General features: G+C 39.7%; 1 long non-coding RNA gene across 3 annotated transcripts in view; it reads left to right on the top strand.

Moving 5' to 3' along the window:
* The window catches only part of LOC124556744, a 215,686-nt gene that overhangs the window by 156,060 nt on the left and 46,103 nt on the right, over positions 1-13,523 (top strand). For all 3 annotated transcript variants that reach the window (XR_006968676.1, XR_006968675.1, XR_006968674.1), the window contains exon 3: positions 8,542-8,687. This is a non-coding gene — a long non-coding RNA (uncharacterized LOC124556744). The remainder of the gene's footprint in view (positions 1-8,541; positions 8,688-13,523) is intronic.

Genomic DNA, 13,523 nt, shown 5'->3' with positions numbered 1-13,523 from the left:
TGCTGCCCTGGCCAGCACGTTCTCCAGATCTCTCACCAACTGAAAACGTCTGATCAACGATGGCCGAGCAATTGGCTCGTCACAATACGCCAGTCACTACTCTTGATGAACTGTGATATCGGCTGATGACCTTGCTGTTTGGTCCCTTAAACCTCAACCAACCAACTGTGGTATCGTGTTGGAGCTTCATGGGCAGCTGTACCTGTACGCGCCATCCAAGCTCTGTTTGACTCAATGCCCAGGCGTATCAAGGCCGTTATTACGGCCAGAGGTGGTTGTTCTGGGTACTGATTTCTCAGGATCTATGCACCCAAATTGCGTGAAAATGTAATCACGTGTCAGTTCTAGTATAATATATTTGTCCAATGAAATCCCGTTTATCATCTGCATTTGTTCTTGGTGTAGCAATTTTAATGGCATGTAGTGTGGTATGTACCATCCCGCGGGTATGAGCTTGGGCCATATGACTTTCAGGTCTTGACAACTGTTAAATGTCTGTCTTTCCGTTGACAGCAAACTCATTGGAATTGACGCATGAAACATACTGAAAAGTGACAGGATGCATTAAATACACTTTGTTCGCTAAAGGAAGTCGCTTAGAGAGTAGAATTCCCAGTCGGACTAACTTTATACTGCGCTGTAGTCGTTTTTTCCCTCGGTGTGTTCACGAGTGGAACAGGAAATGAAATGGCTAGTAGTGGTGCAGGGTACCCTCCGCATGCCCCATACTGTCGCCTGCGGAGCATGTGTGTAAATGTAGATACCTAGTCATCAGCTCGCCGCACTTATTCTACATGAAATGTTTTTTGCTACCTATACCATTTACATAGGTATACAAGAATTACAGTTGTCAGTATTGAAGACAACATCGTGGAAGTTCTGGAATCATCCTTGCGGTTTTATATCTGGAAAGACTGCAGAAGATAGGTGAAACGGTATTCAACAGCAGCAGGAAAAAAGATGGGCTGGATATTGCGTTTTGTGGGGCTCAAGGTTATGACAGTGCCGCGTCAATGTCACGTGTACACTGGTGAGGGCAACGAAAAATTTGATAAGCCAATCTAAATAGTCTGTTCAGTCACTGTCTATAATAACTCCTTAAATATTTATAGAGTTCATGCATTCTCATGTGGTCTCCTCCGGCATCACCTGCTTTGGAACTGTAGAGAAGCAGTTTTCATTCTTCTCATCTTATACATATAGACGGGAATTACTAGTAGGGGAAAAAACCGTAAAAGTTTGAAATGGATGTGTGATAGGCACTGCAGTGGTCATTACAATTCAGTTAGTCGTAAAAGAAAACTTGGAAATAATTGTAAGCGCTTTGGAAGATACGCAAAATCCAGCCAAGGCAAACCTTGATCTGCAATAACTTTTCTCCTTCCAGTTATATGCGATTTTACCTTTCTGACCTAAATCAGCTTTAGACTCACGACACTGGAGATAGTAAATGTAGTCTGACAATAATCCTGAATGAGGTTTTAATGACGGCACAAACTAAAATTATAAGTAAATCTGTTACTTTTGGCACTAAAAAATTCAGTGGTATGAACACTTACGATGACCGACGAGGAAAGAGGAGGGTAAATAAAACAATGCCGAATAAATTAGTTCATGACGTTGAATTACCGATTCAGGAAGTAGTTCGTTGATCAGTCATTGAATGCATAGACCGATTTGTATAAGAATTATCACAACGATACACAGACTTGAAGGAAATCACAAAAATGTTCCAAGTGTTTGAAACAAAATTTATATATACTTGAAGCTTCCGATGACCCTCTGATTGTAGCACTGGAGAATGTGGTAGAAATTTACGACGAGATTGATAAGAAGCTGATGCTGCTAGAAATAAATAGGTATCGTCGCCATCTACATCTACATGATCACTCTGTAATTCACAATTAAGTGCCTGGCAGATAGAGGATTCGTCGAACCATCTTCAAGCTATTTCTCTACCATTCCACTTTCGAACAGAATGCAGGAAAAACGAACACTTAAATATTTCCGTACAAGTTCTGATCTGTCTTACTTTATTGTGATGATCATTTCTCCCTCCGTAGGTGCGCACCAACACAATATTTTCACACTATGAGGAGAAAGTTTGTGATTGAAGTTTTATGAGAAGACCCTGCCGCAGCGAGAAACGCCTTTTTTTTTTAATGGCTGCCACCCCATTTCGTGTATCATATCGTTGGCACTCTCTTCTTTATTTCGTGATAATACAAAACGAGCTGCCCCTCTGTGAACTTTTTCGGTGTCCTCCGTTAATTCTATCTCCACATCGCACAGCAGTTCTCCTAAATAGGGCGGACAAGCGTGTTATAAGCAGTCTCTAGACCTGTCACATTTTGTAAGTGTTCTGTCAATAAATCGCAGTGTTTGGTTTGATTTCCTCACATCATCTGTGTGAGCCTTGCAATTTAAGTTCTTAGTAATTCCCTAAGTATTTAGTTGATTTTACAGCCTTGAGATTTGTGTGATTTGTCGTGTACTGAAACTTAGCGGATTCTTTTTAGTGCTCATGTGGATGTCTTCGCACTTTCCAATTTCCAAAATTTACAGTCAATTTCCATTTTTTGCACCATACAGATTCTTGTCTAAATAATTTTGCAATTCCTTTTGATCATCTGAGGGCTTTATATGATGGTAAATGACAGCAATATCTGCAAACAATGTAAGAGGGCGGCTCAGATTGTCTTCTAAATTGTTTATGTAGATCAGGAACAACAGACAGCCTATCACACGACCTTGGAGGAACGCCAGATATTACTTATGTTTCATTCGATGACTTTCCGTCAGTTATTGCGAGCTGTGAACTTTCTGACAGGAAATCATGAATCCAGTCACACGACTGTGATGATACCCCATAGGCACGCAATCTAATTAGAAGTCACTTGTGAGGAACGGTGTCAAAAGCCATCTGGAAATCTAAAAATATGGAATCAATTTGATGTCCCCTGTCGATAGCCCTCATTACGTAGTGAGAGTAAAGGGCTAGTTGTGTTTCACGGGAACGATATTTTCTGATTCTTTGTTGGCTATTTGTCAATAAATCGGTTCCTTCGAGGTGATACATAATTTTCGAGCACAGTACGTATATGTTCCAAAATCCTACTGCCAATCGTCGTAAGTGATATGGCTCTGTAATTCTGATATTACTGCTATTTCCTTTCTTGGGTGCTGGTGTGATTTGCGCAACTTCACAGTCTTTGGGTACGGATCTTTCTACGAGCGAGTGGTTGTACATGATTTCTGACAAAGGAAACTCCCCATCGCACCCACCTCACATTTAGTGGTAAAATGGTCCAGTAGATAGCCCGTCAAAACGTACAGTTCATAATTTTGTGGGGAAAAAATGGGGCATGAGGAGGGTTTGAACGTGGATCTTCCCCTTCGCAGTCTAACACTGTGACCACATAACCACGACGCTGTCTACCCAGTCTTCTTTCTTGAAGGAATTTAGGAAAACGGTGTTCAGTAACTTTGCTTCAGTGGCGCTGTCGTCAGTATCATCACCAGTTACCGCGCTGTGAAGGTATTGATTGCGTCTGCCACTGGTGTACTTTATATACGACCGGAATTTATTCGGGTTATCTGCCAGATTTCGAGACGGAGTTTTGTTGTGGAAACTATTGAAAGCATCTCACATTGAAGTACACGCTAAATTTCGAGCTTCTGTTAAACTTCGTCAGTTTTAGAGATTTTGCATTCTTTTAAATTTAGCATGCTTTTTTCGTTGCAGTAGTGTTCTGGCCTCTTTTGTTTACCATGGTGCATCTGCATCATCTCTTATTAATTTATTTGGTGTGTGTATATATATATCTGACAGTTGTCGTCGGTACTATTTCTTTGAATTTAGACTACATCCGGTCTACGATTACATAGTCAGATTGGAAGGAGTGGCGACTGTCGAGAAGGTATCAGGCAAATTTTTATCCGCTTTTTGAAATAGATTTTGCATTAACTCTTGGTGGGTTTGGATGTTACGGTATCCAGTCTAGCTACAACGACGTCGTGGTCACTAACCCCTGTATCTGTCATGATGCTCGATATTTGCTCAAGATTATTTGTTGCTAAGGAGTCAAGGTTGTTTTCGCAACCATTTACATTTCGAGTGGGTCCCTGAACTAGTTGTTGGAAATTTTCTGCGAAGGATTTCAGTAAGATTTCGGACGAAGTATTATGCATACCACAGCCTTTAAATATATATTTTCGCCAACGTATCGAGGGTACTTTAAAGTCAGCACCAACTCTAAATTGTAAGAGCCGGATATCTATTTGAAATGACATCCAATTTTTCTTCGAACTGATCAGAAACTGTATCGTCTGAGTCACGGCGGGGAGATCGATAAAAGGAATCAATTATTAATTTATTTCGGTTGCCAAGTATAACCTCTACCAATACTAACTCACAGGAGGTAGTTCCTTCAATTTCAGTACAAGATAAACTACTTCTAATAGCAATAAACACTCCATTACCAACTGTATGTAATCTGTCCCTTCTGAACACGGGTAGGTCTTTTGTAAAAATTTCGGCTGAACTTATTCTCGGCTTTAGCCAGCCGTCCGTACCTATAGCGATTTGAGATTCAGTGCTTTCAGTTAGAGCTTGGAGCTCTGGTTCTTTCACAACACAGCAACGACAGTTTACAACTGCGATATTGATTGTTCCTACGTGCAGTCGATAAGAGTGTGCTGTCAGATCCTTCAGTTTATAATTACATGAATGCTTTCGTGAATCATTAGCCTGTGCATCACGTACAATGCAGTCCTTCTTGACCATTTGTGTCTTAGTCGCATCATCAAAGAGAGGTTTTTATAAACTGAAACTAATGAAAAATTATCTGCGCTCTATGATGAATCAGGAACGCCTAGCTGATCTGCCCATTTTAACAAATGAGAGAAAAGTTTAAAATGAAATGGATTTCAACGGCTTCATTGACAATTCCAGTAAAAATAAAGGCACGAAAACAAGAGCTATGGTAATAGTAATAATAATAATAATACTTATTATTATTATTTCTTTCTTGTCTCAGACGTTATGTCTGGTTAAAAATGGAAGGTGACGTGGACCTTGATCAAGCGTGACTTCCTTTTAACTGTACGGTATATGTTACATTGCATTTAGGAACTTTCGGGTAATTGAACAAGTGTCAATAATTACAGATTTCTGTAGTTGTATATATAAGTTTGGATGTAGCTGTATTGCATTGATGTACTGGTGGATATTGTGTGGTATGACTCCTGTAGTTGATAGTATAATTGGTATAATGTCAACTTTATCCTGATGCCACATGCCCTTGACTTCCTCAGCCAGTTGGATGTATTTTTCAATTTTTTCTCCTGTTTTCTTTTGTATATTTGTTGTATTGGGTATGGATATTTCGATTAGTTGTGTTAATTTCTTCTTTTTATTGGTGAGTATGATGTCAGGTTTGTTATGTGGTGTTGTTTTATCTGTTATAATGGTTCTGTTCCAGTATAATTTGTATTCATCGTTCTCCAGTACATTTTGTGGTGCATACTTGTATGTGGGAACATGTTGTTTTATAAGTTTATGTTGTAAGGCAATCTGTTGATGTATTATTTTTGCTACATTGTCATGTCTTCTGGGGTATTCTGTATTTGCTAGTATTGTACATCCGATTGTGATGTGATCTACTGTTTCTATTTGTTGTTTGCAAAGTCTGCATTTATCTGTTGTGGTATTGGGATCTTTAATAATATTCTTGCTGTAATATTTGTTTGATCCTGTATTGCAATCATGAATCCTTCCGTCTCACTGTATATATTGCCTTTTCTTAGCCATGTGTTGGATGCGTCTTGATCGATATGTGGCTGTGTTAGATGATACGGGTGCTTGCCATGTAGTGTTTCCTTTTTCCAATTTACTTTCTTCGTATCTGTTGATGTTATGTGATCTAAAGGGTTGTAGAAGTGGTTATGAAATTACAGTGGTGTAGCCGATGTATTTATATGAGTGATTGCTTTGTGTATTTTGCTGGTTTCTGCTTGTTCTAGAAAGAATTTTCTTAAATTGTCTACCTGTCCATAATGTAGGTTTTTTATGTCGATAAATCGCCTTCCTCCTTCCTTTCTGCTTAATGTGAATCTTTCAGTTGCTGAATGTATGTGATGTATTCTATATTTGTGACATTGTGATCGTGTAAGTGTATTGAGTGCTTCTAGGTCTGTGTTACTCCATTTCACTACTCCAAATGAGTAGGTCAATATTGGTATAGCATAAGTATTTATAGCTTTTGTCTTGTTTCTTGCTGTCAATTCTGTTTTCAGTATTTTTGTTAGTCTTTGTCTGTATTTTTCTTTTAGTTCTTCTTTAGTATTTGTATTATCTATTCCTATTTTTTGCCTGTATCCCAGATATTTATAGGCATCTGTTTTTTCCATCGCTTCTATGCAGTCGCTGTGGTTATCCAATATGTAATCTTCTTGTTTAGTGTGTTTTCCCTTGACTATGCTATTTTTCTTACATTTGTCTGTTCCAAAAGCCATATTTATATCATTGCTGAATACTTCTGTTATCTTTAGTAATTGGTTGAGTTGTTGATTTGTTGCTGCCAGTAGTTCTAGATCATCCATGTATAGCAGATGTATGATTTTGTGTGGGTATGTTCCAGTAATATTGTATCCATAATTTGTATTATTTAGCATGTTGGATAGTGGGTTCAGAGCAAGACAGAACCAGAAAGGACTTAATGAGTCTCCTTGGTATATTCCACGCTTAATCTGTATTGGCTGTGATGTGATATTATTTGAATTTGTTTGGATATTAAGTGTGGTTTTCCAATTTTTCATTACTATGTTTAGGAACTGTATCAATTTAGGATCTACTTTGTATATTTCCAATATTTGTAGTAACCATTAGTGGGGTACACTATCAAAAGCTTTTTGGTAATCAATGTATGCATAGTGTAGCGACCTTTGTTTAGTTTTAGCTTGATATGTCACCTCTGCATCTATTATCTGTTGCTCTTTACATCCTCGCGCTCCTTTGCAACAGCCTTTTTGTTCTTCATTTATAATTTTGTACTGTGTTGTATGTGTCATTAATTTCTGTGTAATGACTGAAGTTAATATTTTGTATATTGTTGGTAGGCATGTTATGGGGCGATATTTAGCTGGGTTTGCTGTGTCTGCTTGATCTTTAGGTTTCAGATAAGTTATTCCATGTGTAAGTGTATCAGGGAATGTGTATGGGTCTGCAATGTAACTGTTAAATAATTTACTTAGATGTGAATGTGTTGAGGTGAATTTCTTTAGCCAGAAATTTGCTATTTTATCTTTTCCAGGGGCTTTCAAATTGTGAGTAGAATTAATTGCTTGGGGGACTTCATGTTGCAAAATTATCACTTCAGGCATTTGTGGTATCATCTTGTATGTATCCGATTCTGCTTGTATCCACCGTGCATGCCTGTTATGTTGTACCGGGTTTGACCATATGTTGCTCCAGAAGTGATCCATGTCTGTTATGTTTGGTGGATTGTCTATTTTAATGTGTGTGTTATCTATTGTCTGGTAAAATTTCTTTTGGTTTGTGTCGAATGTTTGGTTTTGTTTCCTTCTATTTTCACTTTTTTTGTATCTTCTAAGTCGTTTGGCCAATGCTTGTAATTTCTGCTTCTTTTCATCTAATTGCTCTATCACTTCTTGTTGTGAGAGTTTACCTAACCTTTTTCGTTTTTTTTCTGACATTTCATTTCTTATAAATTGTGTTAGCTGTCTGATGTCTTTTCTCAGTTTTTCTATTCTGATCTGTAGCCTGTGTTGCCATGCTGGTTTTGTGGGTTTCTTCTGTGTGTTGGTTGGTTCTGATCTCTGCCTATTGTGTATATTTAGTGTAGTGAGTGCTCCTATATAAACCAGTAGTTGTAACTCTTCCATAGTTGTATTTTCATTTATTTTGTTGTGTATGATTGTGTTGATAGTTTTTGTTGTTGTTTCGACTTGTGGGTTATTTGGCGGTCTATGCAAGAATGGTCTAATGTCTGTATTTGTGTCTTTGTATTCTATATATGTCAGCTGAAATTTTTCTTCTATATCTAACATGTGTGTCACTTCATGTTCTATTTGTGCTTGTTCTGGTGGCTGTCTTAAGATTTCGTTTTCCTCTGGCTGTTTAATTGATGCATGTTGTTCTTTGTTTGTTTGCTCTGGAATGTTTGAGTCCATTACTGTATTTTCTTCTTCTTCTGGTTGCACATTATTTTGTTCCAGTATTTGTTGTACTTGTTGTTTGATGTTTTCTAATTCTGACTGGGGTATCCTGTTATTTTTGATTATTACACGGATCTGATCAGCTAGTCGTTGTTCTGTTAAAAATTTTAATTCTGGGTATCTAGTAATAAATGTTGTGTATACTTGTGATCTGTATCCAGTTGTGTTGGTTCCTAGGTTTGTTGCTTGGTAATAACAGAACATGAGGTGTCGATTAACTTCATCTGACCATCTCATCCTCTGTCTTTGTTTTCCTTCTAGGGTGGTTGCAGTGTGTTGAAAATGGCTGCCTTTCTGTTTCAGGTGTGCACTGATGGTGACAAGCGCCTTCGTGTCATCAGCAGCACTGACGTACGTCTGTCATCGGACCGACTGGGTTCCTGACCATCCAAGCTCGCGTAATTGGCTGCCCCTCTCCACCACCCGATCTCTCTGGAGGCACAAATATCGTAAGTTAATCAATTGTGTAATCGTTCTTTGCAGAAAGACGCTGCGCCGCGGTATTCATTGGTTCAACTTTTGTGTAGATGTGATATTTATTTGTTTATTTCGTCTCGTATCATCTTCTCATGACACAGAAGTGGAACGATAATTGACTTCCATATGCATCCCAATGATTTCGTTCTTTCTCTCTTAAGCGAGTCAAACAAACGATCCGCTTTAGCAGTCTGCAGATATATACTTCAGTAGAAACTTCACGGCATTCGACTTCCGGTTTAGTTCCTCCTTGCCATTTGTCGAAGCCAGTCTGCTCGTATAGTAGGCAGCTCGAGAATGCTTGTGATGAGTAAGGTGAGAACGGGGAAACATTCGCCCCCTCGTTCCTTCCTAAGGCCTGTGGTATTGTCGCCCTAGGAACTTAATATTGCCTTACTAGTAGATTTGACTGCCAGATTTGTTGTGTTGTTTCGGACCAGAAGCCTGTAACACTGGCGATGTTTTAACTGAATAAAACGAAAAGTATATCGTGACGCAAAACGCATTTCAGTAATTGTTTGAAAAATACCAGCGTTAATGAGCTACTTATACGACGGCTACCGTGAAACGTGGACTGTAGGCAGAAATGAATTGAAATCTATTGAAGCGTTTTGGGGTATGGTACGAGAGACGCCTGTTAAAATAAATTGAACAGATAAAGCCATCAACCAGGAAGTCCTGCAAAGAATTGTCGGATAAAGGCCATTTAAGAGAATGATCGAACGAAGACGGCACGATTGAATTCATCACATAATACGACAAAATCAGGCACGACCGAAAGAACAGTCTTCACGCATTCATATAACTGAGTCGCCTCGATGGGCTGTGAATCCACAACCTTCAACGCGGATGCACAGTCACGTTTGACGTCCTGCGGGAATCTCAAAATAGCGAGTACTGAGAACATGGACTGTGGATAGGTGGTGTTAGGTGGAAATGTGGCTCGGCCGAGGGGCATACCGAGACAGTCCGCGCAATTGCCATATTATACACATTCTCTGGGTGGCGCAATGGTTACTGAACTGCCAAGTAAGCAGGAGATCTCGGGTTCGAATGCCGGCCCGATACACGTTTTCACTCGATGCAGCTGACATCATGAGTTCCTTCCGTTCCTTTTCCTATCTCCACCCTCTACCTTCAGTTATATTGATGTGTGTCACAGTTGCGGATTCGGCTTGGTGTCTCTCTTCTTTCGGACATCTCCGAAAGATCATACACCACGCATTCATATAATTATCTGTATTTGCTTCCCAGTTGTTCACTGCTATATTTTGTGGAGTATATTTACTCTTGAGCCAAGGACGTGCGACCGCATTGTGCCAAGTATAGTCACAAATCACAGTGGAGCAACGAAATGAAAATCTACAAATAAAGTGTTTGGCACTCTCCAAAATCTCTTGATGAAGAGAAAAGTGTGTCCCGCACACCTTGGCTCGTGAACAAAAACTAAGACGACTCGTTGACCCACGCCGCGACTTTATTGAATTCAAAGCGTGACGGCACTTGGTGTTATCGTTACGAACCTGCCACAAAACAAGATCGAGAAATTCATGTGAAGTGTGAAAGCTTTCACCGCATAACCGACAGTCAAACCAATGTGACGCGCGAGTTGATCATAGTCTTAAAAAAGACTTGGACAATTTTACATGGTTGTATGAAATTCTGTGCGTTGCACTTGGTGGGCAACGGGCGAGGCGAGACTGCGTAGAACACCTGGAACATTAAAGCCACCATCTTAAATGAAGATTTTGCTCCCGTGGGGTTCCACAGCCTCTTACGTCTTCAATAAAAGAATAAACTGTCCGTTGTAGGCTGTATTAAAATCGTGCTAGTAACTAATTTCGGACAAGATCCGTTGTCAAGCACATTTGCTATGTCATGTATTACATATGGTGTGATGAGCACGATATGTAATACATGTCGTAGCAAATATGCTTGATAATGGCTAAGGGCTAAAATTAGCTAATAGCAAGATTTTGATAAAATACAATGCAGCCTACAACGGACAACGTATTATTTTACTAACCATCTTAAATGTTTCTCCGTTTTTTAATTTATTCATTGTCGAAACTTTTTTAACTAAAATTATTTACGAGAAACTGCGACCCCATCTGAACTCCTGCCCATAGAATGGGCGCTAAGATATGACATTGCCATCACAGCTAATCGTATCTTAATAATCACGGAATAGCTGCCCAACATGTTAACACTGTCATCAGTTGGTAAGGACAAAGGGAGTTGTGCTACGGTCGCAGGTTCGAATCCCGCCTCGGGCATGGATGTGTGTGATGTCCTTAGGTTAGTTAGGTTTAAGTAGTTCTAAGTTCCAGGGGACTGATGACCACAGATGTTTAGTCCCATAGTGCTCAGAACCATTTTGACAAAGGGAGTTGTTGTTGTTGTTGTTGTTATCAGTCCTGAGACTGGTTTGATGCAGCTCTCCATGCTACTCTATCCTGTGCAAGCTTCTTCATCTCCCAGTACATACTGCAACCTACATCCTTCTGAATCTGCTTAGTGTATTCATCTCTTGGTCTCCCTCTACGATTTTTACCCTCCAAGCTGCCCTCCAATGCTAAATTTGTGATCCCTTGATGCCTCAGAAGATGTCCTACCAACCGGTCCCTTCTTCTTGTCAAGTTGTGCCACAAACTCCTCTTCTCCCCAATTCTATTCAATACCCCCTCATTAGTTATGTGATCCACCCATCTAATCTTCAGCATTCTTCTGTAGCACCACATTTCGAAAGCTTCTATTCTCTTCTTGTCCAAACTATTTATCGTCCATGTTTCACTTCCATACATGGCTACACTCCATACAAATACTTTCAGAAACGACTTCCTGACACTTAAATCTATACTCGATGTTAACAAATTTCTCTTCTTCAGAAACGATTTCCTTGCCATTGCCAGTCTACATTTTATATCCTCTCTACTTCGACCATCATCAGTTATTTTGCTCCCCAAATAGCAAAACTCCTTTACTACTTTGAGTGCCTCATTTCCTAATCTAATTCCCTCAGCATCACCCGACTTAATTCGACTACATTCCATTATCCTCGTTTTGCTTTTGTTGATGTTCATCTTATACCCTCCTTTCAAGACACTGTCCATTCCGTTCAACTGCTCTTCCAAGTCCTTTGCTGTCTCTGACAGAATTACAATGTCATCGGCGAACCTCAAAGTTTTTATTTCATCTCCATGGATTTTAATACCTACTCCGAATTTTTCTTTTGTTTCCTTCACTGCTTGCTCAATATACAGATTGAATAACATCGGGGAGAGTCTACAACCCTGTCTCACTCCCTTCGCAACCACTGCTTCCCTTTCATGTCCCTCGACTTTTATAACTGCCATCTGGTTTCTGTACAAATTGTAAATAGCCTTTCATTCCCTGTATTTTACCCCTGTCACCTTCAGAATTTGAAAGAGAGTATTCCAGTCAACACTGTCAAAAGCTTTCTCTAAGTCTACAAATGCTAGGAATGTAGGTTTGCCTTTCCTTAATCTATTTTCTAAGAAAAGTCGTAGGGTCAGTATTGCCTCACGTGTTCCAATATTTCTGTGGAATCCAAACTGATCTTCGCCGAGGTTGGTTTCTACCAGTTTTTCCATTCGTATGTAAAGAATTCGCAATTGTATTTTGCAGCTGTGACTTATTAAACTGATAGTTCGGTAATTTTCACATCTGTCAATACCTGCTTTCATTATATTCTTCTTGAAGTCTGAGGTTATTTCGCCTGTCTCATACATCTTGCTCACCAGATGGTAGAGTTTTGTGAGGACTGGCTCTCCCAAGGCCGTCAGTAGCTCCAATGGAATGTTGTCTACTCCAAGGGCCTTGTCTCGACTCAGGTCTTTCAGTGCTCTGTCAAACTCTTCACGCAATATCGTATCTCCCATTTCATCTTCATCTACATCCTCTTCCATTTTCATAATATTGTCCTCAAGCACATCGCTCTTGTATAGACCCTCTATATACTTCTTCCATCTTTCTGCTTTCCCTTCTTTGCTTAGAACTGGGTTTCCATCAATGCTCTTGATATTCATGCAAGTGGTTCTCTTTTCTCCAAAGGTCTCTTTAATTTTCCTGTAGGCAGTATCTATCTTACCCCTAGTGAGATAAGCCTCTACATCCTTACATTTGTCCTCTAGCCATCCCTGCTTAACCATTTTGCAGCTCCTGTCGATCTCATTTTTGAGACGTTTGTATTCCTTTTTGCCTGCTTCATTTACTGCGTTTTTATATTTTCTCCTTTCATCAATTAAATTCAATATTTCTTCTGTTACCCAAGGCAAATAACTCCCTAAATATGAAAAAAATACTCCTTGCCGCAACTCCACCATCGAGGTATCGTTCTCCAGGTATTCGCAAAATTAAAACCTTCCATGATTTTGCCACACGGTATTTTGTCATTCATCACTCCAAATCACTCGTTTGCGGTAGTCCACTGTGTTGTGGCGTCGCTCTTTACATCACCGTAAGCGTCGCTTAGCATTGACTACTGAAATGTGACGTACGAGTAGGTATTCGTTGTACCTTATCCTTTGTAACTCCATACGTACAGTCATTGTGCTAGCTAAACTGCTGGTAGCACATTCGAACTCATGAGTGATTCCTTCCGTTGATTACATGCGATTTTTTATAACCACCCTCTGCAGTGCTCGGTGTTAGTTGTTTGGCAGTAAGTGAGGTCTGCCTGGTCTTATTTTAGCAGTGGTTGTTCCGTGATGTTCCCACTTTTCAGTCGCATTAACAGCAGTCGACTTGGGCAGCTGTAAAATGATTGAGCGACAAAAGAAGTGCGA

Source organism: Schistocerca americana, chromosome X, assembly GCF_021461395.2.
Source record: "Schistocerca americana isolate TAMUIC-IGC-003095 chromosome X, iqSchAmer2.1, whole genome shotgun sequence".
Classification (NCBI taxonomy): Eukaryota; Metazoa; Arthropoda; class Insecta; order Orthoptera; family Acrididae; genus Schistocerca; species Schistocerca americana.
This window is presented reverse-complemented; position numbering and strand designations above follow the sequence as displayed.